This window comes from Pieris napi, chromosome 12 (assembly GCF_905475465.1).
Source record: "Pieris napi chromosome 12, ilPieNapi1.2, whole genome shotgun sequence".
NCBI classification, from domain to species: Eukaryota; Metazoa; Arthropoda; class Insecta; order Lepidoptera; family Pieridae; genus Pieris; species Pieris napi.
Genome location: NC_062245.1, coordinates 7,307,794 through 7,331,073, shown reverse-complemented (window position 1 = coordinate 7,331,073; position 23,280 = coordinate 7,307,794).

The following is a 23,280-nucleotide window of genomic DNA, read 5'->3' as shown; positions in this document are numbered from 1 at the left end:
TTCAATTTTATGGACGACAATGCTTGCCTGCACCGTTTGACAACGTGGAAGCGTACAGACAAGAAGTTGATATGCGTCGTGTAGATTGGGCAGCCCAGGGTTAGGGGTTAGAGTTAGGGTTGGTGGACTCAGTTTCCGCAATTAGACACTTAATTGGTTCCGTTGTGCGTTAAGTCCTGGCTAATTTAGCCAGGCCAGCTCCTTCCAGAAGCACAGAAGTCTTCTGGGCACTTCACAGGCTTCCCGGAGCGACCTCACTGTTCCGAGGAATTCTGCACGTTGATTAGCCACAGCCTCGCATTCCAGGACTACGTGGGTGACTGATTCCTCTGCGCTGAAACAGCCTCTGCACAAGGGGCTGTCTGTCACGCCTAGGACAAAAAGATGTTTATGAAGGAGACAATGACCCGTAATTGTCCCTATCATTGTTTTGGTTCTATTTAAGCTTAGTAGTCGTTTTGTCAGTTGCGGGTTCACTGCTGGCAGAGCCATTTATTGGGCAGCCCAAAGTCCAATCCAATTGAGCATGTGCGGGAGCATAAAGAGACGAGTAAGCACCTGCAACCTGCTCCACATAACATCTGGGATCTAAAAAGAGTAATTGCAGAAGAATGGGAACGTATTCCTCACAACGTTATTAAAACATAGTGGAAAGCATGCCCAGAAGGATTCAATTTGCCAATAGGAGGTTACACTCGTTAAATGATTTTCACATATGTAACTTTATTTATTTAAAAAAAAGTAAAAAAAAATCTTGTCTTTATGGCCGACCGACTTGTTATTGTTTGGCCGTGTTTGTGAAATTGAATGTGTCTTATTGAACATCGGTTTTAGAGAATTCAGCAAAAATTAATTTCAAGTGTATTAATTTACTCGATTATAATTATACAGACTACATCAGACAATTCAATTTCATTTAATTAACTGAAACGATCTTAATAAGTGAATTTCTTTATACGCCCGTTTTTTTGCATAACGCACGAGTAAATCCAATTCTAAAATTGGATATATTCCCGCGTTTTGTCAAACTGCTAAAAGTACCCTAATAACCACGAATTATTGACTATGGCAGAGTTATCCGGCTGTATATAGAAATATATAGCTATATATAGAAACCCGGCTGTGTCGCAATGTCGCACTTAACTTATTCGTACAGTAGAGGAAAATCGTGAGGAAATATGCATTAGGCTTAAAGTTGTCGACGGTATGTCAGGCTCAGACGGCTAATCAATCTTGCCATTAGAAAAAATAAATGATAACTGAACAGATACAGAAATCTGTAGACAAGACCAAGGGTTTTTTTTTTGACAATTCACACCAATTGACCTAGTCCCATGCTAAGCTGGTGAAGCTTGTGTTATGGGTACTAGGCAACGGATATACATACATATTATAGATAGATAGACATATAAATACATATTTAAACACCCAAGACCTAAGCACAACACCAAAAGCTCATCACATCGATGTTCGTCTCAGCCGGGGATCGAACCCGGGACCCATGGATTCGCAGTCAGGGGTACTAACCACTAGACCAATGAGTCGTCAAAGATGAGTTGTACTGCTTCCGACTTTAATTTTTTTCACCGTGGCTGTGTACCGATGTACTTTGTCTAACACGCCAGTGTTAACGTAAACATCTAACGATTAAACTCAAAATTGTCAACGGTTTATTGCCCATATCCCAGACCCATATCTTGAAATGTAGAAAAACAAATGCAAACGGTATATGAACCCCGTGTGGATACATTCTTGCGTCTTATTCCTTGCGAATTCTTTAAAGGCAAGTATGTGATATGTGTGCTTCCTGTGCCCTCATTAATATCATTTAAAGTATCATTGAAATATACCGTTGAACGCTTCAGTTAACCTATGTATAATGGCTGTCAAATATTGGCCGTTTCAAATTAGTAGTAATTGCTACTGGAATGGAATGCGCAACATCGGAATATCGAATTATCGCAGATTTATTTCTTTGTGAGGAGCAAAAATATATATGACATATGTAGGACTTTAAGACAAGTAAAACCTACATCTACCACCTAACCACAGTAGCACACTTATTTGCTGCGTACGGTACGGTACGTAGTACGTACGTACCAAATCACAAATAAAACCATGAGATTAGAATGATAAATATTTAAGTTGATATATTATGCTTCAATAAAAGAGCGTACCAATTTTAAAAGGCCGGCAGCGCACTCGCGAGCACTTCTTGAAAGTGTCCATGGGCACATTTAAAATTAGGTGAAATTCCTGTCCATTAGCCCCCTATTCTATAAAAAAAATATGCCGTCGTTCCGGTACAAGCGTGTGACATAAGTTTAATATACCTATTTTAGAGAACAAAATAAATATGTTATTTCCTTTGATTTCGAGCCGTGTTGACCTAGTGGCTCTTGCCGGTCATAGGTTCGTACCCCGACTGTGCTGCAACCGACTTTCTATATAAAACTCGCTCGGACGGTGAAGGAAAACAGTGAGGACACCGGTGTGACTTAGACCAAAAAGTCTACGATGTGTCAGACACAGAGGGCTGATCATCAACTTACTTTTTTAATAAAACAAACGATTGTAAAACAGATACAGATATCTAAGGAACAAACCTTTGTTTTAAATTTTTCACAAAATCTTCAAGCAGCTGACTTCTGATTTAGGATTAAATTGTTCGACTATCTACTAAATGTAACTTTATTAGTAATCATAACAATCAAATATACAGTAATTACAATTTTCATAACCTGCATAGTAATAATAAAAATTAATAAAAATAATATTAAAACGAAATTAATTAATTTCGACTATTTAACTTTAAGAAACAGGTGGTGACACAAACTTGTACGGGTCTTGGCTTTAAATCTGTTCCTAGATACTTAGATACTTTCCTTAATAGTCAAGCCATTTTGAAAACATATATGTACACTTGCTGGAACCACAGAAAAAAGTTCAATGGACAACCGGGTCTCAAACGTACGATTTCAGGAGTTAAGTCTCTATCTCTCTCTCTATACCTTTAATTAAAGTTCCACAAATGATCCTCGATAATAACGTCAACGTTTCAAGTCAGTAAATAATATTAAAATTGTCTCCATTAAAGTTATTTTCATAAAGTCAAAACCGCAATTGAAATAGTCCCGAATGTAACCCATTAGTAACAAAAAAGTCCCTAATAACGGCACAGAAGTCACGTATAACTATTATCCTTACACCGCAGATCATTAATGTTGGATTACTAAGAACTATACAGGGGGTTTTCTTAAGTATTCTAAAAAAGTATTTATGCAACTTTGATTATGTTCCCTTTGAAGTAGACTTTTGGGCCGTGGGGTTCAAGTGCACAGGCGATTACAGATTTAAGCTGGTATTGTACCGATGACCCCAAAGCTGATGCTTTCCTCGCGCAATAAGTACCGAAATACAGCGAGCCAGCCAGTATTAAACGTACACTGCTACAGGGAAAAACTATATTTCGTTTAATTTTGTATTAATCCATTTTTAATTAGGTATATTTATTACTATGTAGGTATCGTAAATACTTTATTATCTAAAGTTAGTGGAACTGTGAAGTATAGCGCAATAAATTTGTTCATTCGTGTTCATAGACGCAAGCGTCCATACTTACCTTTTTCTATGTTAAAGTTATTGGTTGGAGGCAAAGTCCGAGACGAAACTAACTGATTCTATCACAAATAAAGGTTTCTTAAATGTTCTTTATCTATGTCATGCTTTTTATGTTCAGTTCAGTCAGTCAAAAGTTTAATGCATCCTGTATAATGTATATCACCGAACTGTCGTTAATTCGAGCGTTTGGACGGAAATCATTCAAATCGATTTCGTTTATTCGAAGACGATTGTCATTTTGTTTTTTCAAACTAATTTGAGGTTTTGTAGTCATTTGAAACGTTTAGGGGTATTTTCGGTTTACCTTTAAGCGCATATAAAGATATGGGGGATTATATCAAATTACAGCGAGTCAAAATATAACTTTGTAACTATTGTATAGTATAAATATCAAAATCGTTAGACGATTTCAAATTTATACGTAGGTAGGTACTGTAAGTATTCCCATCAAGGGTGTGTGGCGGACTAGAAGAACAGACGAGAAACTCTTAATTCACCATAATATGGTATTCTAAGGTTTTATGGGAATCTAAGAAGAGTAATAAGGCCTCCATGCCTTACATATAATGGATAAAATCCAGGTAAGGAAGTGGACGGAAGCGACTGCGACTGCGGAATAGTTACTGCATCTGGCACAGGACAAGACACGCTTCACGAGACTTCCGAGCTTCAGCAATGGAGAGGCACTAAAAGAATAAGAAAACGATGAAATATATTTAGTAAATTTATTTGGAATTCGCTCCACCATTAAAGAGTATTTGAACTTAACGGCAGTAGCCAATAATCACACTCGGCGTGGTAAGCGGTCGCAAATGCCAGCAGTGCCGCGAGCGTACAAATTTACCACCATTTATGCCCCCTTAATACTATTTCATGTGTGACTGATCTATTTAATAGCTGGCTGAATTCGCTAGGATTGTTGTATATCTACATAATTAGTCATAAAAAGATTTAGGTTTTATGTCGTCTTGTTACTAGGTATATATTGGTATTAATCGGTTTTCTATTCTTTCAGTATTTAGTTATTGTAAGAATAGATAAATAAACTTTTTAATATCGAAACGATATTTTTAGAGATAAGGATCAAATATGGATATGATTTGCTTCAGTATAAAGAGGTAACGCGACCGAATCTCTCAGCTGCATTTCCAGACTCTGGGGCGATCGTCAACATCCACGATTGTTTTAATGTAAGCCGTGATCCATGTGGTATCAAATTATTTCAGTATAATTTAGTATATATAAAATTCTCGTGTCGCGGTGTTTGTGGTTAAACTCCTCCGAGACGGCTCGACCGATTCTCATGAAATTTTGTGTGCATATTGGGTATGTCTGAGAATCGGACAACATCTATTTTTCATCCCCCTAAATGTTAAGGGTAGTCCACCCCTAAATTTTTTTTTTTTAATTTTTGGATATTTTTTTCTGTTTTATTTTTTTTATGGTACAGCATTAAAAAATACATACAACCCCTAACTTTCACCCCTCTACGATCAACCTCTATTTTTTTATTATAAATGCTATACATGGCAAAACGACGTTTGCCCGGTCAGCTAGTAATTTAGTATTATTTTTTTTTTTTATGTAGCCAAGTTCACATTTCAAAGATCGTCATGCTCGCTTAAATGTCAGACTATAAAATAATATAAAATACTGATATTCTAAGTACCCCTAATAATTATATTCATAAAAATAATAGGATGACATAATGACAAGGATTCCATGTAATACGGAAGAATGAGAAGTTAACCGTAACTTGGAGACTGAAGGTTACTGGAGAGTTAAAAGTACCCATAGACTATAGAGTAGCACACATAGACATAGACACCGACAAGAATCCCTGTTGCATATCATGAAAGTGGATGAAGAGAGGTATAATATCAGGACCATAGCAAGTGGAGATTCGTGGTCTCTGCCTTTGGAAAAAGGCGCGATAATATAGATAAATAAAACAAAAAGATAAAATGTTATACAATCATATTTTTATAAGCTCACACTTAACTTAGCATTTATTCAAACTTAAAAAAAATGAGAGCAAGGAACTCACGGACTTAATTATATTTATGTATTTAAAAACAAGTTAATTAATAACGAGATTAAATTGACATGTGTTAGCAGAACTTTATCTTTTTACGTTCATTTAATGATCGCGTGACAAACTCCGAATTAGCCTAAAACGAACTGCGGGGAATCGAACTTGAGACTTGTCGCTCGATAATTGTTGTAGCGTGTTAGGACTATTGCCATATCGATTTATCTTGGCACGTTTGAGGCTAAAGTTTTGATTTACCGAATGTTAGGCGTTTTGTCATCTACCTACTTCGAAGCCATTATCTTTCACAAGCTTTAGTATTCCTTTTCTAAGTTTTGTTAATTGTAATGATTTATTTTTTTCTGTTTTATTTATTATTTTCTGTTTTATTAAACGTTAATGTCAGTTTCTGGCAGTAGGAACGTACAGATCCTATAGTATTAATATATAGTATAGGACGAATAATATCTGATTGGACCGCTGCATAAGTATTCATACAAAACTACTTTTACTATTCTGTTAAGTTAACAATTTTTTTTTTCGTAGTTATATTGAGGGTGCTGTTTTCCTTGGAAAGACAAATATTTACAATAAAGCTTAAATAAAATAAAATGTTCTTACTATAGATTCCGCTTTCATTGTGGGTGAAATCCAGAAACTATGTCCTCATATGTCAAGATCTAATATATTTTTGATGTATTAGTTAACGTGACGTTTCAAAATCTCAGACCCGTATTCTAGAACGTCCATCAAACTTAAAAACCTAGTTTCAGGAGGTGTGAAAATAATTTTCTGTATGAAATTTAACATATGACAGCACTCAAGACGAGATTAGCGCTTGAGATCTGAATTAGTATCCTTAGGAGTGCATTTTTCGCACTCTTGAGAAGAATTTTTACGTTAGTGTTAAAAGTTAAACCACTGTTGGATTTAAAGTATTTATATTGTTTGTGAGAAATACTTAAATATATAGAAAACGGGCCATTATAACATGGACATAGTATAAGTATGACAGTGACGTTGACAGAAATATTTGGGTGTATTCGTCACGACACGTCAATCAGATTGACTGAGACACTGATTAATGTGCAATTGGTCACGCTATGTTTTGATTAGTTATTAAAAAAATTGAGTAAAGTCTATATAGGTCATCTCTCATCCTTCAGGTCGTGCGTTCGAACTCCAGCTGTGACGATATGTACAGACGATGACATGTGACTGATACAAAAACCTACACTTGTCTATAAATAAAAATAATCGAAGAAACGGTTACAATCGTAAGCGCTACCTCAACGGTCTCAACCCTTAAAGAACGGTAGCGCCGATAGATTTTTATTTTACGTCTCGACGATGGTGTATGGGAGCTGGGGGTGAGAAGGTAAATCAGAAACGAATGAACGCAACGCAATGTGCGTTTTGTGATTGGTCAAATGGAGTTGACATGACGCATCACGTCACGTGACGCGTATTAGACCAGTATGCTGTTGACCAACCACAATGTAACGGAGCGCACAATCGTTTTGTTTTTCGATTTACATTCTCACTCCCCAGAGTAGTGTTAGCCTAGTCAATCAAGCTCCGACTGGGGATCAATGCTTCTAATCGCTATTAATACTGAGCCATTTGTAGGCTCGTGAGAAAATTTGCTATGTATACGTAAAAATTGACGTCGTGTAAGAATCACAGAAGACCTACCTAGAATAATGATTATCTTTAGTGACAAATATCGTCCAAAAGGGCTACTGGTATTTAAATTTAGCCTTAAACTTCTAAATACCTGTTGGTACGGTATGACAGACGTCGCCTCTCTTTAACCAGCGCCTTATTGAAGTGAAAATTCTTTATCGGCGTTGGAAAAAAAATTACCGTCACATTTGTCGGTTACGCGCATCTTTTTCTTGTCCCTACCACGGTTGATGCGAAGAGATTCGAAGCCTTTAATAACAAAAATATATAATAACGATAACAATGATAGTAATAATTTTATTACAATTAATGAAATTCTGTAATAATCTTAGAAGTAATAAGGTAAAATGAAATAATTGTATTAATATCTATGATAATAAAAGCCTTTTGTTAAACTTTTTCTAATTTAACTTTATTTAAGGAATTTCTGTAAAGTTACAATATAAACATTAGAAGAAAACAGTGGAAATTTAGGTATCATACCTGTAATATAGGTATGCGGAAAGCAATTAGCTGGTAAGTGAGACTGATTAGCACCACATCAAATATAATCCAGCACGCGGGCGTAATTTGAGTGAAACATGCAGCTTAGGCTATGTGGATGTGACAAATTACACCGTTATAATTCAAACGCCTAAAGGAAAGCGATTATTTCTAAATAACCAGCAGTTGTCTTATAACGTGGCGTAAACGGGCGTGATCTGCAAAATTAGGACATACGTTTAGTTAAAATAAATAATGAATAAATGAGTGGCGCTACAAACTTTTTGGTCTCGGATTTCTGTATCTGCAAACTCATGATGGTATCAAATTATTTCAGTATAATTAGTATTATTATTATTTTCTTATGTAGCCAATTCAAATTTCAAGGATCGTCATGCTCGCTTAAATGTCATTGCTTGTAGCGGCGTCCATGCGTCGGGTTGTCTCTCTCCGTAAAATATGGCGAGGGGGCCGATGGCTGGCCATGCGTCATACTCGTGAACGGGTGCTACTTGTGGTGACTGTTTCACCGTACTTGAATTCGTGTATGCGGTGATGTTAGTTATTTCGACTGTGTATTTGCGTGTTGTTCCCACGAGAATGTAAGTGCGTGCTCCTATTTCACCATGCCTCCTGCTGATAGGACAACCTATATGAATAAATGATTTTTGACTTTTGACTTTTGTTTTTTGATCCTTTGTCAATCTAATAGGCAAGTAATCAGCGTTCTGAGCCTAACACATGCTTGACTTTTTGGGTCTAAGGCAAGCCGGTTTCCTCACGATGTTTTCCTTCACCGGTCGAGCGAATGTTAAATGCGCACATAGAAACGAAGTCCATTTGTTCACAACCGGGAATATCATGCTAAAGCCAAATATACTTTTTTTTAGTTTTAAGAATACTTTCTATTAACTATTAATAGTCGACTATACGAAACATATTCAAAGAGTATTCGTAGTTCTGTATAGTTAACACTTCGTGTGTTGAGATGTGCGTACAAACGTTTATTGGTACTATTTTCATTATTTGATTTCCGAAATATTTTGGATGTAGGTGCCTTGGAGAACAGTCAGTCCTATTAGCAAGATTGATAATTATTTTAACTCTCTATTACGCAAACTCAAGGTTTACCTATAGTTAATTCTTAAGTAATAGGACTTTTTTAACGTTTTAGTAAATAATTAAATAAGTTAATAAATATAAACTTATTTCAAAATTAGTAAGTAATGTATAGTTTAGTTAGACAATTTTACATTTATAAAAATATTTGACTTCTCCATAATATTCCAGAGCTGTGTAGGACAAACGAGGATCGTACCCCGACTCATTACGGGACCGCAGTCGTATTAAACCACCTCAAACACTTTATGTGTAGTGAAAATCTCTTTAACTTATTAATATTTTTCAAATACACACCTGCCATTACCGTGCCCATGTATGAATGATATGGGAAATCAACGACTTCAATCTAAGTACAAAATAAAATAAAAATAGCATTTATCTAGTATAATGTAAATTAAGTTTATGTTATTATTATATTTAATACTAGTACTCGTACGTAGTGAAGGCCTCTTTAAAATTGTGTCTTATATTCGCTACTATTTTCCAATCTTTCCCCGCTATCTCTTTTATTTCATCTATCCAGGTTTCTGTTCCGTCCTAACCTTTTACTTCTCTCTTGGCTATTCCAAGTAAGGCCGTTTTTGACCCGTCCGCCATCACAAACGCGGGCAGTTTGACTGGCCGTATTAAATATATGAATTGAAAAACAGCTTTATTGGTAACCCAAGATCGGACACATATTTGTCCTATTTTCTCATTATTCTGTTTTTTTATCATTTTTATGGCTCTTTGTTTGCCTACCAAACCGAAACAAAAATAATTTCCCAGAGACGCGACACTCTACAAATAACTACTACTAATAAATTATGTATAAAACTTTGTTCTTCGTTTATAAGTTAGATTTTTAATTACTCCAGATAATATTATTATCTATAGTTAATTTTAGATTTAACCATTTTGAGCGCACAAAGACCAGCCAGTCGTTAAATATTTAAAGTACAATTTAAAAATTCTCTTCCCCATCATTATCGCCCCAACTCGATAACGCTTTTATACCCCCTACGAAAGAGTGAATTTAAAGTTAAATGACTTTGACAGATGACAGTTGACCCACGTCTTGCACTCAAATATTCAGAAGATGTCAACACTTGGATGTATAGAGCCGCTGTCGAATTGTTGCGTTTATACGATTTTAAAACCATTTGGCTTTATATATATGTACGTATATGACTTAGGGTCTGTTTCACAATGTATGGATAAAGTAACAAATAGCTATGCAACACATAAATTATTTGGAAGATAAATTATTGTGCTATTTGACACTTCATCGGACTCATAACTTATGATGGACATTATGTGACGAATAGCTATCTGACAGTCGTGAAACGCAACAATAGTGTTTATCCTTCCAATAAGTAACACATAGCTAATTTGGAACTTATGTAGAACTTATCCGTACATTGTAAAACAGTCCCTTAATATTACTATTATTATTATTATTTTCATTTACGAATATTTCATTTCTTTAATAATTATTACTAATATAATTGTATGATAAATTTCTATCATACATTTTTGTGTTCCTATTAACGAGGTGCTGGATTGTATGATTGTAATATAGTATTGGATGATTGAGTGTAATAGACACATTTTAGTGTCTCTGGTGATTTCATGTAAAATCATCACTAATCTCTCTACAATCATAATTGAGATCAAAATTGATTCATATCAAGAATATCAAATTTCCGTGCGAATAATTGTGACCAACATAACATGACACCCGACTACCTCACATCGCCTTTAGTTTATATGAATTAATATTATGTGAGGGGTCAACTGATATGGTCTTTAATCCCTTTGAGTCTCTAGAGAGGAATTATGTATGTTTGTAAATCGTCACGCGAAACTATCTAAACTCCCACGCTCATGGCTATTATGTTTCTTAGTTTTATCTATAATAAAATATTTCTAAAGTTAAGCATCACTTGTCACGGTCAAAACATTGATGGGTGGAACTTTCTCTGAATACTCAAAATGACGTAATTCGATAAGTTTCACATAAGCAGGTAAATAGTTAATGCACTATTAACTATTTACCTGCAAACTACTTAAGCAAAGTGATTACCGGTGAATCGAACCCAGGACTGGCTTATTACCTTCATAAAGTATGGTTCATTGGCATACCTACTCATTCACAGACGGGAATAGTCCAAACTGAAAACAATGAAATCATCAAAGTGAATCTCTCACAGCACACCAATTTCCACTTTTTATTAACTCATAAAACCTCCCCAATACTTTGTAATTCCCAAACTAACAAGTGCCGCCCCACTTTGGGGTTTGGGGCCTAAACTCCCGGGGGATCACCGGTGTTAACTGTTGTTTGATATTGATTCTATTGTATAATAAAAAATCAACTCTAACTACACGAAATAAAGTTAAAAATAGAATACTATGAATACCGAACTAAATACCTTACAACATGCATTGTAGTAATTGCTTATACGTTTACTTGTTACAATACAAAATGTACTTTAATCCAATGCAATAAAGTTGTTTTTTCAATGAACGTTTGTAAGTGATATAGGCTCTTTTAGATATGGTACCGAGGCGTGATTCCCATAATCTGCAGTCGCACTTGACATTACTCAATGGCTAACATCTTGTTCAAAAGAGATATAAATTAGGGGCATGGGGTATGGGCCCATTGCGAATTGGTCTATTGAATTTCTCACGCATAGTTTGATTCGCATGTAATTGATGGGATGGAAAATTTTAACGATTAAAACATTTGTTTGTTTATTTTTGTTTAAATATTTATTATATTTTAACCTCCAACCTTACTATTGATGTCTTAAAATTATTTTAATTAGTTATTTGGTAGTATTGTCTTTGTTTTCTTTAGTTATTAGGTACTTAGTAATATCATCTAACAATAAACCCAAATTTCGATGTAGGTAGTTCTTTTAATATCTTTAGCGCGCTCCGCTTCACTAGACTTTTCTTTTACGAACTAGCGAACTGTGGAACTTCCGGTGGGGGTCTTCCCTGGGAGGTACGACCTACCATTATTAAAAGAGCATACTCCATCAAAAACCGGCACCCACTAAAATGGGTGTCCATGGTCTGCGATACCTTCCCTTTTTGGGAGTCCCATTGGCTGTTTTGCCCCCCTATCCACTTGTCACTTAATTGGGATACGCGTAACGTATACTAGCTACGTGCTTTGGTACCAATCAATGTATACTTAATTCGTTATTTCTTTTGCCAGCGGGTGTGGACGTTATATGTGACTTGGAGCAAGGATGGTGCTGCTCTTCCGTTTATTACGTACGCAGATTTACTGCAATATATCCCCCCCCCCCCCATCTTCTTGTCAAAAAGTAAGCAAGGCTCTCAAAAATAATAATACATAAACGTATTAATTTTTTGTAGGAATACTCGAAGATCCACATCGATTTAAATAATTACTGTTGACGTAATCACCAAATAAGAACACTTTAGTGCTTTAACGTAATACTTAAACGAAGGCCCCAATGGCTTAGGATCCTTCCAGAAAATGGCATACCAATTCTTAAAACCCGGCATCGCGCTCGCGAGCCCTCTGGCATTGAGATTGTCCATGGGCGGTATCACTTAACATCAGGTAAACCTCCTGCCCGTTTGCCTGAGCTCAAAAAAAAGGTCGAGAAGTATATCGTTAGCGGGCGAAATAACTTCGTTAGCGCGTTTCAGGGTATGACGTCATCGCAGTGCCTTGTAGACAATAAGGTGTCGCTACATGACCATACATTTAACGAAATGCAATGATCCACTTAAATTCAATACAATATAACGATTTTTATCTTAATGACAAAATAAATAGATTAATATTTAATTCGGTCCTATTATATTAATGCATCAAACGATCAGATGGGTTACAACAGGGGTGAATAGTCATTGTAATATAATTTTATCACACCCCTTATACACTCACGTAGGGCTGATAAAATCTAGTTTTTATTGGGATTTTATGGAGTTTATTTGAATGATTTTTGTAAATTCAAATCTTCGCGAAAAGAGACACGTCATCGGATTTCAGGTCGCAGTAGTGTTACACTATCTGTATATAATATATGTTAACAACACTAATACATAAAATCTTTATTTTTTTTCCTTTAAAACCTGTCAATAACATTCTCGTTGACGCGCCTAAAGGACTTGTATCCAATTTAATAAAAAAATAACGTATAATTATAAAAGTGGCAACCCTAGTTAAACAATATCCATTGGCACACATGACTACAGTCACAAGTGGTTGCGCAATTGTTTTGTTTGTTTCTGTAACAGACTGTTTTATTGTTTGTTTTTTTATATGTTAAATAGTCTGGTTGAAAAACAAGACATCAACATGCTTCAATCTAAAGCACAATTTGATTATAGATTTATGACTACTGAAGGCGTTGCAAGTTCAGTGACGTATCTGAGCACTAAGTCAGACTTTCTTACGTCAAAAAGTCTTGAATTTTGACATACAAAGTTGTAGTTTCTAAGACTCGTAAATCTCATCAAAATTATTTATAAATATAACTTTCCTTTATAAATATTCTTACACACATACATTTAAAACCAATTGAGTAAAAAAGTTCTTACTTTGTCGTAAATCATTAATAGGATATTAAGCAACGCTTCTTCTATTTAACCGCAACCAGTCCTTAATATCTATTCTTTGGTCGTCTTCTGATCAATTGCTTACTGCTCCTTTCATTACTGACGGTAACGCAAAAAATGTATTCCTATCGAAATAAAATGCCTCAATGTATACTTAAGCTTAGCTTAAGCTAGTTTCTTATATCTTTATTTCTTTTGCCACCGAGTGTGGATGTTATACGTAACTGTGGAACCAGGAAGGTGCTGGTCTTCCTTCGGCCTAAAGGGAGGATCCTCGACTAGTCTAACCACTGACGTGAAGGCCCCAGTGGCTATGTAGGTTACTTAGTTGTACGATATGAAATGTAATGTTAATGATAATATTTCAGTGGCTCTATAATCTTGTATTGGCCTCAGATTGCATTCTTTTCTTCGATAATTTTTGACGTGACAAGGTCTTATAATTCGATGGAGCCGGCTGCACGCACGACAACACATGACGCATGCGGCGTTACCTCGCTCTGAGGCGTTCCATTTAAGGCTTGAAGTGCAAGCGAGAGCGCGGAACGAGCGACAAAACGGCACAATCGGCATCCGCGTTCGTTCGTTAAAAAATTGACATAATTGTATTTATGCGTACAAATAAATGTAATTGATCAATTCAATTGTGATTTCGATTTACCTCCTTCTCTATATCCATACAAAATATCTATCAAACAAATAAAATTGATTTTTTTTTTAAATGCAACCATTCCATCAGTATTTTCTTATGACGTCACGTTCAACTATCGTCAGTAAACCGACTTTACAGACAACCGATTTTTTTATTTCATACACAAGTAGGTGATCAGCCTTCTGTCTGACACTTGTCGTCGATTTTTGATTTGAAACATGCCGATTTCCTCACGATGTTTTCCCTTACACACAAGTGTTAGTTGACATTAACAGAATGTCTATTGGTACCCATCTGGGGTTTTGTGGTACTGGGATGTGAGACTCTGAAGCTTCTATATGAAAATTACAAATAAAAGCAATAAAACTCATCTTTGATAGCGTACTAAGCCACAAAGTGTTTTCATATTCTCATTGGTACAATGAGGGTACGATATTGTGTTATAATTGAGTTAGGGGACGTTATCTGGGCTTGTTTGACGAATTAAAAAGGGGCGCTAGGTGGTAGACTATAGAACAATTATATGTTCATATTTCCATGATTGTCTGACACGATTAACTAAGCTACCAACAGCCCAATAGATGATGAGAAAGGATTAAAGTTGTAGTGCAAAGAATGACAAAATAATCCCAAAACAGTTAGGTACACTTATCTCTTAGACCTCCCGAAATCCATTTAAAAGGCCGGCAAAGCACTCGAGCCCTCTGGCATTGAGTGTCCATGGGCACTTAACGTAAAGGTTAGCCTCCTGCCCGAGCCACCTGTTCTTGAAAAAAAAGAAAATCTTCATAACCTTTAGCAGCAGTAATATTCAAGAATAACTCGCAAATTTCTACAAGACAATAAAACACCTGTGGTCTCTTGGTCTAGGCCCATGGGCACCAGGATTATAAATAGATCCTGAGCTAATAAGCACCTTATTTAACATAAACAGGAGAAAAAATAAACAAAAGAAGACAAAAGATCTAAATCATCTTATTGCTAAAAGCCGTATTAGTTGAACAACCGAAAGCAGAAATTTTTTACCATTGACAAAATGGCGGAAGGGCTATAATAGCCGATCATAATAATGTAATTGAAGTAAAAAAACAAGGGTTGTAGTAGGACTTTTAATGCGTTAAAATATACGATTGGTAAGAATTACGAATAGCATGATTTAGAATCCGGGAGCATACAAGTGAAAAATGTTCCAATGGCAGATTATTACCCACTGAACCATAGGCACAACGAAAACAAATTGATTATACAGAGTAATTGAATTACAGCGATGGTAAATTTAATGGCACGCGCCGATTAAACGATAATTACATTTGGCTCATCTGACGGTGATCAATTTTATTATATTACTAGCTATTTAATGCGGTTTGCTTGCATTATACGTAGTTTTTAAATAAAACTTCTATATACTAGAAAAAAATTAATTCTCGCTACTGTTTTGATACGTTTAATCAATAATTTGATATCCGTTAGAAATTTTAAAATGCTGATATAAAATTCATATATTTATTTTATGATAGCTTTCAAAATGGTGGGTTACAAACTTTTATGGAATATATTACCCTCTAACCTCTTATGAGTATATAAACGAGCGGCGCTACAACCATTTAGGTCTGGGGTTCACATTTTTTTATCTGTTTTCCTCACGATGTTTTCCTTCACCGTACCAGCGGGTGATATATGCGCAGATAAATTCCATTTGTGTTTATCTAGGCAATCTACGAACTCAGGGATTGAGAGTCACACGCTGAAGCCAGTAGGCCGAGACAGCAACAACCCCTCATAAATTTCAAATATTCTTCACTTAAAAATATTGTACATCAATTATGTATTCACTACTTAAGTGGTGTTTGGAGTGAATATTCGGATTAATTTCTGCAGCTGAGTTTCATCATCAGAATACGAAATATCACCCGTCTCGCCTCGACATCGTTCCACAACTGAGCGTTTCTTGCAGCGCACCACCACTCTCGACTTAGGGTCCTTCAAGAAAAGAGCATAGCATTTCTTAAGAGGTATGTGTCAGCTGAGGCTGCTGCCCGTTTGCCCCCTGTATATAAAAAATAATAATAATTGATTAATTTTGGACTGATAATGTGATAGTGATATTTAATTACTAAAATAAGTAGCCTTGAACACCATGGCCTACACTGCCAAATGAGTGCAGATCGTTTTTCTCTTCACGCCGCGCTCAACGACATTATACGCCGGTCTCTTGCCTCCGTCAATGTTCCAGCAATTTTGGACGATGGCAAGCGGCCGGATGGAATGTCGTTGATCCCTTGGAAAATGGGACGGGTTTTAGTATGGGATGGTATTTGTGTGGACACGTTTGCCCCGTCTCACTGCAGAGCAGGCTGAAAATAATAAACGGCACAAATATAAGAGTCTTTCCTCCAACTTCGATTTTGTTCCTTTGGAGTAGAGACTCTTGGGCTGTGGGGTTCAAGTGCACAGGCGCTTATTAAAGATTTAAGTTGGCGCCTGGTACCTGGTACCCGAGCTGGTACTTTACTGGCTCAACGAATAAGTATCGCAATACAGCGAGGAAATGCTGCCAGCGTTAAAGGTACACTGCCACAGGGACCAAACTTTTTAAACTTGTTTTTTCTTTTTAATTATTTTAATTATTTCTTTGTAGATTAAGAAAACTGTAAATAGTGTATACTTGATTGTAAAAATGAAATAAATGATTTAATTACTTAAGCTAAACATGGGTTCCTCATCACCCTTATTGGTTAGTAAAACTTGGCAATAAAATGGTTCATTAGATTAAATGGGTTTTATTTATGACGTATAATAATTGAATACGATTTATTATAGTAGTAGTGGTTAAGCGTATTCAGTGGACGTGTGTGTGCACGGATATTTTAAAACTTGGTTTTTACGCCGACAATCATTGTGGGCACCGGTGACAAATCTGTGTCAGGCACCGGTGAATTATATAAAAAAGAATGAAAAAAACTAGTGGCGCTACAACCATTTTAAGTCTGGGCCTCACATTTCTGTATCTGTTTCATGATCATTTCTCAATCTAATATTCTAGTAGGTGATCAATCAGCCTCCTGTGCCTGACATACGCCGCCGACTTTTTGGGTCTAAGGCAAGCCAGTTTCCTCACTATGTTTTCCTTCACCGTTCGAGCGAATATTCAATGCGAACATAGGAATAAAATCCATTGGTGCACAGCCGGAGATCGTAGTATTTTGTGGTGCACCAATATATAATGGTACCCAGTCATGGAAACTTTATGAAAAAGTTTTTCTGCTTTCTCTGTACTATTGTTCCTCAGTGCCTACATATATAATCTACTTCTATTCTTAGTCTGATTCATATCACAATCGCTATAATATGTGGGTCGACGCAAATCGAGTTGTAACCAAACCGCATCGCATAATACATTTTCATCTGTAATCGTATGTGGGGTGACCAGATATTAAGCCCAAAATCAAAAGTCGGGGCAAACGGGCAGAACGCTCATGTAAAGTTATACCGCCGCCCGTGGACCCTCTCAATACCAGAGGGCTTGCGAGCGCGTTGCCGGCCTTTTTATATATACGTGATGTCAACAAAGTGTTTTACAGAAATAATACTACAAGCGGACACTGATTCGCAAACGGTTGTGTAATTTGGACCTTAATAAAGAATTTAATGTTTTTAATATTTTTATATTAACAAAGGGATAAGATAACTTTGTTATTTTTCGAACTCATTACTATTACTGTAATGTAAGAACGCTTGGCGTGTGTCTTCTTTGATACGAAAAGACTGGGATTTGTGTGTCGTGATATCGCGGGCTACCCGATTTTTAGTGGTTGGCACTGCGCCGGATTCGTAAGTTCTCATATTTATTTATTTATTTTATTATATGTGTATTTATTGTATTATATGTGTTAAAACGAGAACAAATACATAAATAGAGAGGTAAATAAATAGTTTAGATCACAAATAAAATAAAAATATTTGGAATGCCACCAAACTAAATTGCTGCCGTCATAATTCCCAACTTATGTAAAGTGTGGTGACTCTATCATACGCTCGAAGGGTAAGGAATGGCTGCCGCAGGCTCGTAAATGTCCCCGACAAATAAGATAACAATACACTTTACTAGGGGTGCGCTATGATGCCTTTTGTAAGCGGCGCACGTCGCTGCGAACACTTTTGGATGAATCTTTGTAGCAGGACCGAGTTGTTTTGATACTAGCGTTTACTGCCTCTAGTAACAAGCTATACCACTTTAGCGAGAATATACTACATTCCTTTATAATTATTTGCGTCTACAGGTTTTGTGATGCAATTATTGTTAATTGGCAATTTTTAAATAGATTTCAACATGAATCCAAATTTAAATTCGATTATTTACAAGTGATATGACAGTTTGAATACAAATAGGTAAGTATTTTTAGGTTACCGTAGTAGATCTTGCAAATGTCTTTTTAGTTGCTTTGATAACGCATTTATTATAATATTCTTCCAATACTTGATTTGTCTTTCATTTACGCAAGTACTACATGTATATTAAGAGCACTGATGGCCTAGTGGTTTAAGTGCCTCGCCAAAGGTACGAATCACGGATTACGAAGAAATCACAAAGAATTTTCTTTCTAAGGGCCCATTTAACATTCCCTTGTCCAGTAACAAAACATCGTGGGAAACCCAACATGCTTTAGACCTAATAAACGAAGGCGTGTGTCAATAAATACATTTTAACAGATACAGTAATTTAATTCTTTTACATATATCAAAAACAAAATTCTACGGTCTTGCTACCAACGATTGATAGTTGAAGTTAATTTGTATTCGTAAAATACTTTTATTTTACTTCAAGTATCAAAGTTTTACATCCATGATGGTTACGCTCATAAAAATTATATCATAGCAAGGTGTATTTGGTGTACTATTGAGCAGTTACAGCATTATACGAAGAAACAATACATTGAGTACTCATAATTTTCGTTAATAATTTGTTCGGCCTGTTGGGAAAAGTCCCGTAACCGTAGAAAATCATGGGTTAACACACGTAACCTTACATTCAAGGTATTAACGAATTACGGTGTAAGATATTTATTTCTCACTAAAAACAACTAATTCTATATTATTGTAAAAAAAATACAACAGCAGGCAAGAAACAGGAGACTTATTGAATAAAAATACAGCAATTATTATTTTTTAACAAGACAACACAAAAAATAACTCAAGATAAAAGAAAAAGAAACAACAACAATAAATAATAAATGAAAGTAATTTAACAAATAACATACAAATCAAAAATTTATTGTCAGTCCAGTATTTATGTTCTTGACTTGGGTATTTAATTTAGAAAATAAATAGAAGATGATATACACGACCGTTGCGTCCAAACACCTGAATGGAAAGGAAAGCAGGTAGACAGCATGCAAATGCCAAATGTCATCAGGTGATGACTGATGTAGTCAGCAAAGGTCATCTTAGAATTTAAAAATAAAATAAAAATAGGCTTTATTCGAGTACTACACTACACTACACTAAGTCCATGTGTTTATGTTTTACACTAGTACTCGACCTCCAACGGTAAATTCTTGTCTCTATTCCTCGCGACAATTTTCCAATTCTGCCCCGCTATCCCTTTTATTCCATCTTGCCAAGTTTCTGGTGGGCGTCCTCTCTTTCTTCTTCCCACTGGGCCACTTCCAACAAATGCAGACAATGTGACCGGCCCATTTCCAGAGAATTACTATATATAAGCCCCAAAAATCGGTGCATCTGGCAACAGTTCTTTGATATAGTATGATATTTTTGTCTATGAAATACATTTACACTAAGTAGTACGTAACATCATTATGTATGTGGAGGACAGAAGGTGCAGCTCTTTCTCCGACCTAAAGAAAGGATCCTCATCCCAGTAAGTAATGATAGGAAGCCCCAGTGGCTTTTAATATGAAATCTCGATGGTCTGAAATGCCAGCTCAGCTCGGAATGTTCTAGCGAGCGTAGCTCGGCCGGAAATTTCCCACGACTAGCACAAGGGCATCTTCGGCGAGACTCGGACCACGGCTTGTGCCATCGCGCAGTGGTCAATCGCTTGAACTTGACTAAAGTCGAGAAGTTCTAGTCCTTAGTGAAATAACTTTGTTAGCGCGTCACGGCTCTTGAAGGACTCTAGACTAATTGGAGGTTATTTTACAATAAACCTTAGCCATTTCTGACATTTGTCGATTTAAGAATCCACAATATTTTCATTATCATTTAATATGTTAAATGAATTGTATATTAAGTGAAACATGTTTTATAACAATTAATTATTCGTTTATAACCCGTTATCTGGCTAAAGTTGAAACTTAAAAGGTTTTGAGGCATTCAATAGGAGATCGAAATGGCCACAAATCACTCAACCCCATTAGGCGAGAATCTTGAAAAAGATGGCGGGTTCCTTACAATATAAAACAGTACTTTAAACAAATTGAGCTGATTTTAAATACTGCCATTATTATACATGTCTCAAGAAATTTGTGGATACATAAACAGCTGAACGAATTTGGATCAATCGTGTCTTGGACCTAATGGTCTAATGTTCGAATAAATGATTTCAGTTTAAAACGATTATCTTGATATGCCTTGTTTCCGAGAAATTAGTGGACAAACGTACATACACTTACAAACACAAAACTTGGAATCTTCAATTATACTCAAATATTATACAACTTAAACCATGCATGCTTAAAATTGCATATGCACTAACAAGTCAAAATTCTAAACCTTCTTTTTAAGTCTGTTATTATATTATTTAATAAACAGGGAAATTATAAAACTTTGTTTATACGTCAAAAAGGTATTCAAAATAGTAAATATTTTACATCGTTTCTCCCGGCTTAGTTGTCTACTTTACATAGTCATGCTACTGATGCAATATGCAAATTATGCATGGACACTGTGTTTTGTTTGTGACTAATTAGGTTTGTCTAAACATTATTGTTTGGTGTTTATAAATAAATGTCTGCTTGTCATTAAATTAATTACTTTGTATAGAAATAGTAAGTCTTCTTAAATAATTTATAATAGTCAAATTTGTGATGAGTGATCACGAAACAAATTGTAATCCAATAACAATACAGGACCAATGTACGGACATTAAATTTACATTTTTACTTGTACGGACCTCAAAAACAAAATGCATAAGGAGAAATAGTGATAATGAGGCAAAAAGGTAAACACTGAACACGTATCGAACTAAATATAAATGTCTCGGAGACACATTAAGATAACCAGTGGAATGTTAAAAGCTATTTAATATTATGTTCTTTTCAAACTTTATTATAGCCAGTGTATGGCTGTACGAAAGTTTGGTACACGATTTTCATAAATAAGCGGCTAAAATATTTTAGAATGTTAGAGAAAATGTAGAATTATGATGGTAATATTTTAAACTACCATTTCCTTTTTCTTTAAACTATATTATAAACTTACGGATTAGTCCTGATTTTGTGTGGAGGCTTTATTTATTTATTGGAAACTAAACAGATACATCACTACAGAAAAATAAAATAAATGTAAAACATAAAATAAATACACATTGGATATATCCTCAAAAAAAAGTTTCACTAATAAAAATCAATTACTTATCAATACTAATAGTAAAACAGTTTAGTGAGGTTGTAGGGGAAGTTTAGTGAGGCAATAGACGTTGCCTTAACGATTATAAATTGATTATTTATTGAGTTCTAGAGCAAAGTTTAAGAACTGCATAATAGTTACAAAAACGTCACAAAGGGACAGCATGTCTAATGTTTTTATTAAATAAAAGCAAGTCCTCTGCTGTGTCTATGTCACTCTCTTCGCGATAAACTTGCGGTTTTCGCCAATATCAAAAATTATTTACGGATCCATATTACTAGCGCAAATTCATTTTGCATTATAGTTTACTTTGTTCAATTCATCCCTACAGTAAATTTACTAGACATTGTGAGAAGTGACAATTAAATAAATGTTAAACTAAAATATAGCTGTCACACCATTTGACGTTTCACATATTAACACAGTGCTCAATGAGATCTGAATTACGAATACGAAGCATTCTTATAAAGTTAGGGGTATATAAAAGCAACTTTCTCGTTCCCATACTGTGATATAGGACTTACAAGCCACAGGTATTTAAATGAAAGCGTGATAAACATATTAATGTTCTGAGACCGTCTTATTATAAATATTGAACAATTTGTAATGCCAGTGGTTTAAATATTTAATAACAATCATTGCACCATTTCATACTTTTTTTGCAAAGGAAATGTTAACAAAAATCATTTAAGTACACTTAAAAATTTAAAAGAAAGACAAAAGGTGATATGACAGTAAAAAAAACGTGTTACTGAGAGTAATCTGTATAATGATAATTAAAAATATTGATTTTTATCCGTCACGTGACACAAAACGCTCACAGTCGAATCGACGATGACGTAGCATGGCTTATTCAATTACGTCGAAGATTGTTTTGGAATGAAATATAATAAATGTGTATTAAGAATTATAATTATCACATAAACTTGACGTTTGTTTACAAGACACAGAGACAGGTGGGACGCCATCTTGCCAAGTGCAGCGTTTTGGCGGGTTCTTGAAATTTTTAATGGTTAATTTAAATTTTTAAAGGTTCTAAAGTCACTCATAAACAATCTAAAATTTTGTTTGATATCTCACATAGTCTATTTAAAGTGTCTATATGCATTATATATATCTACGATCTACTATTGTTTTATTTGGATCGGTTCAAATCTGCGTGTTTAGACAGCGTAACAACTAACAACAGAGAAATAATTTATTAGGGAAAGCCGTAGGTACGGATAGATTTTTAGTTCTAGTAACTCTAGGATTATGAAGAAGGGAAAAATTAGCAAGTATGAGTATTAAAGTCAAATATTTTACACAAATAAACATGTTATTATTAGCGGATAGCGGTAAGCTATAATCTGCTTAGATGACGGATGTCAAGGTTGACAGATACAGAAAATATAGGCTATAGTAAAGTTTTTTATCGTCAATTGTCACTTTAAGTACAGATTACAGTCGCGAAATAATATAGGTTCTAATATCGCGTAGAAAGATTCACTCTTGACAATATGGAGCA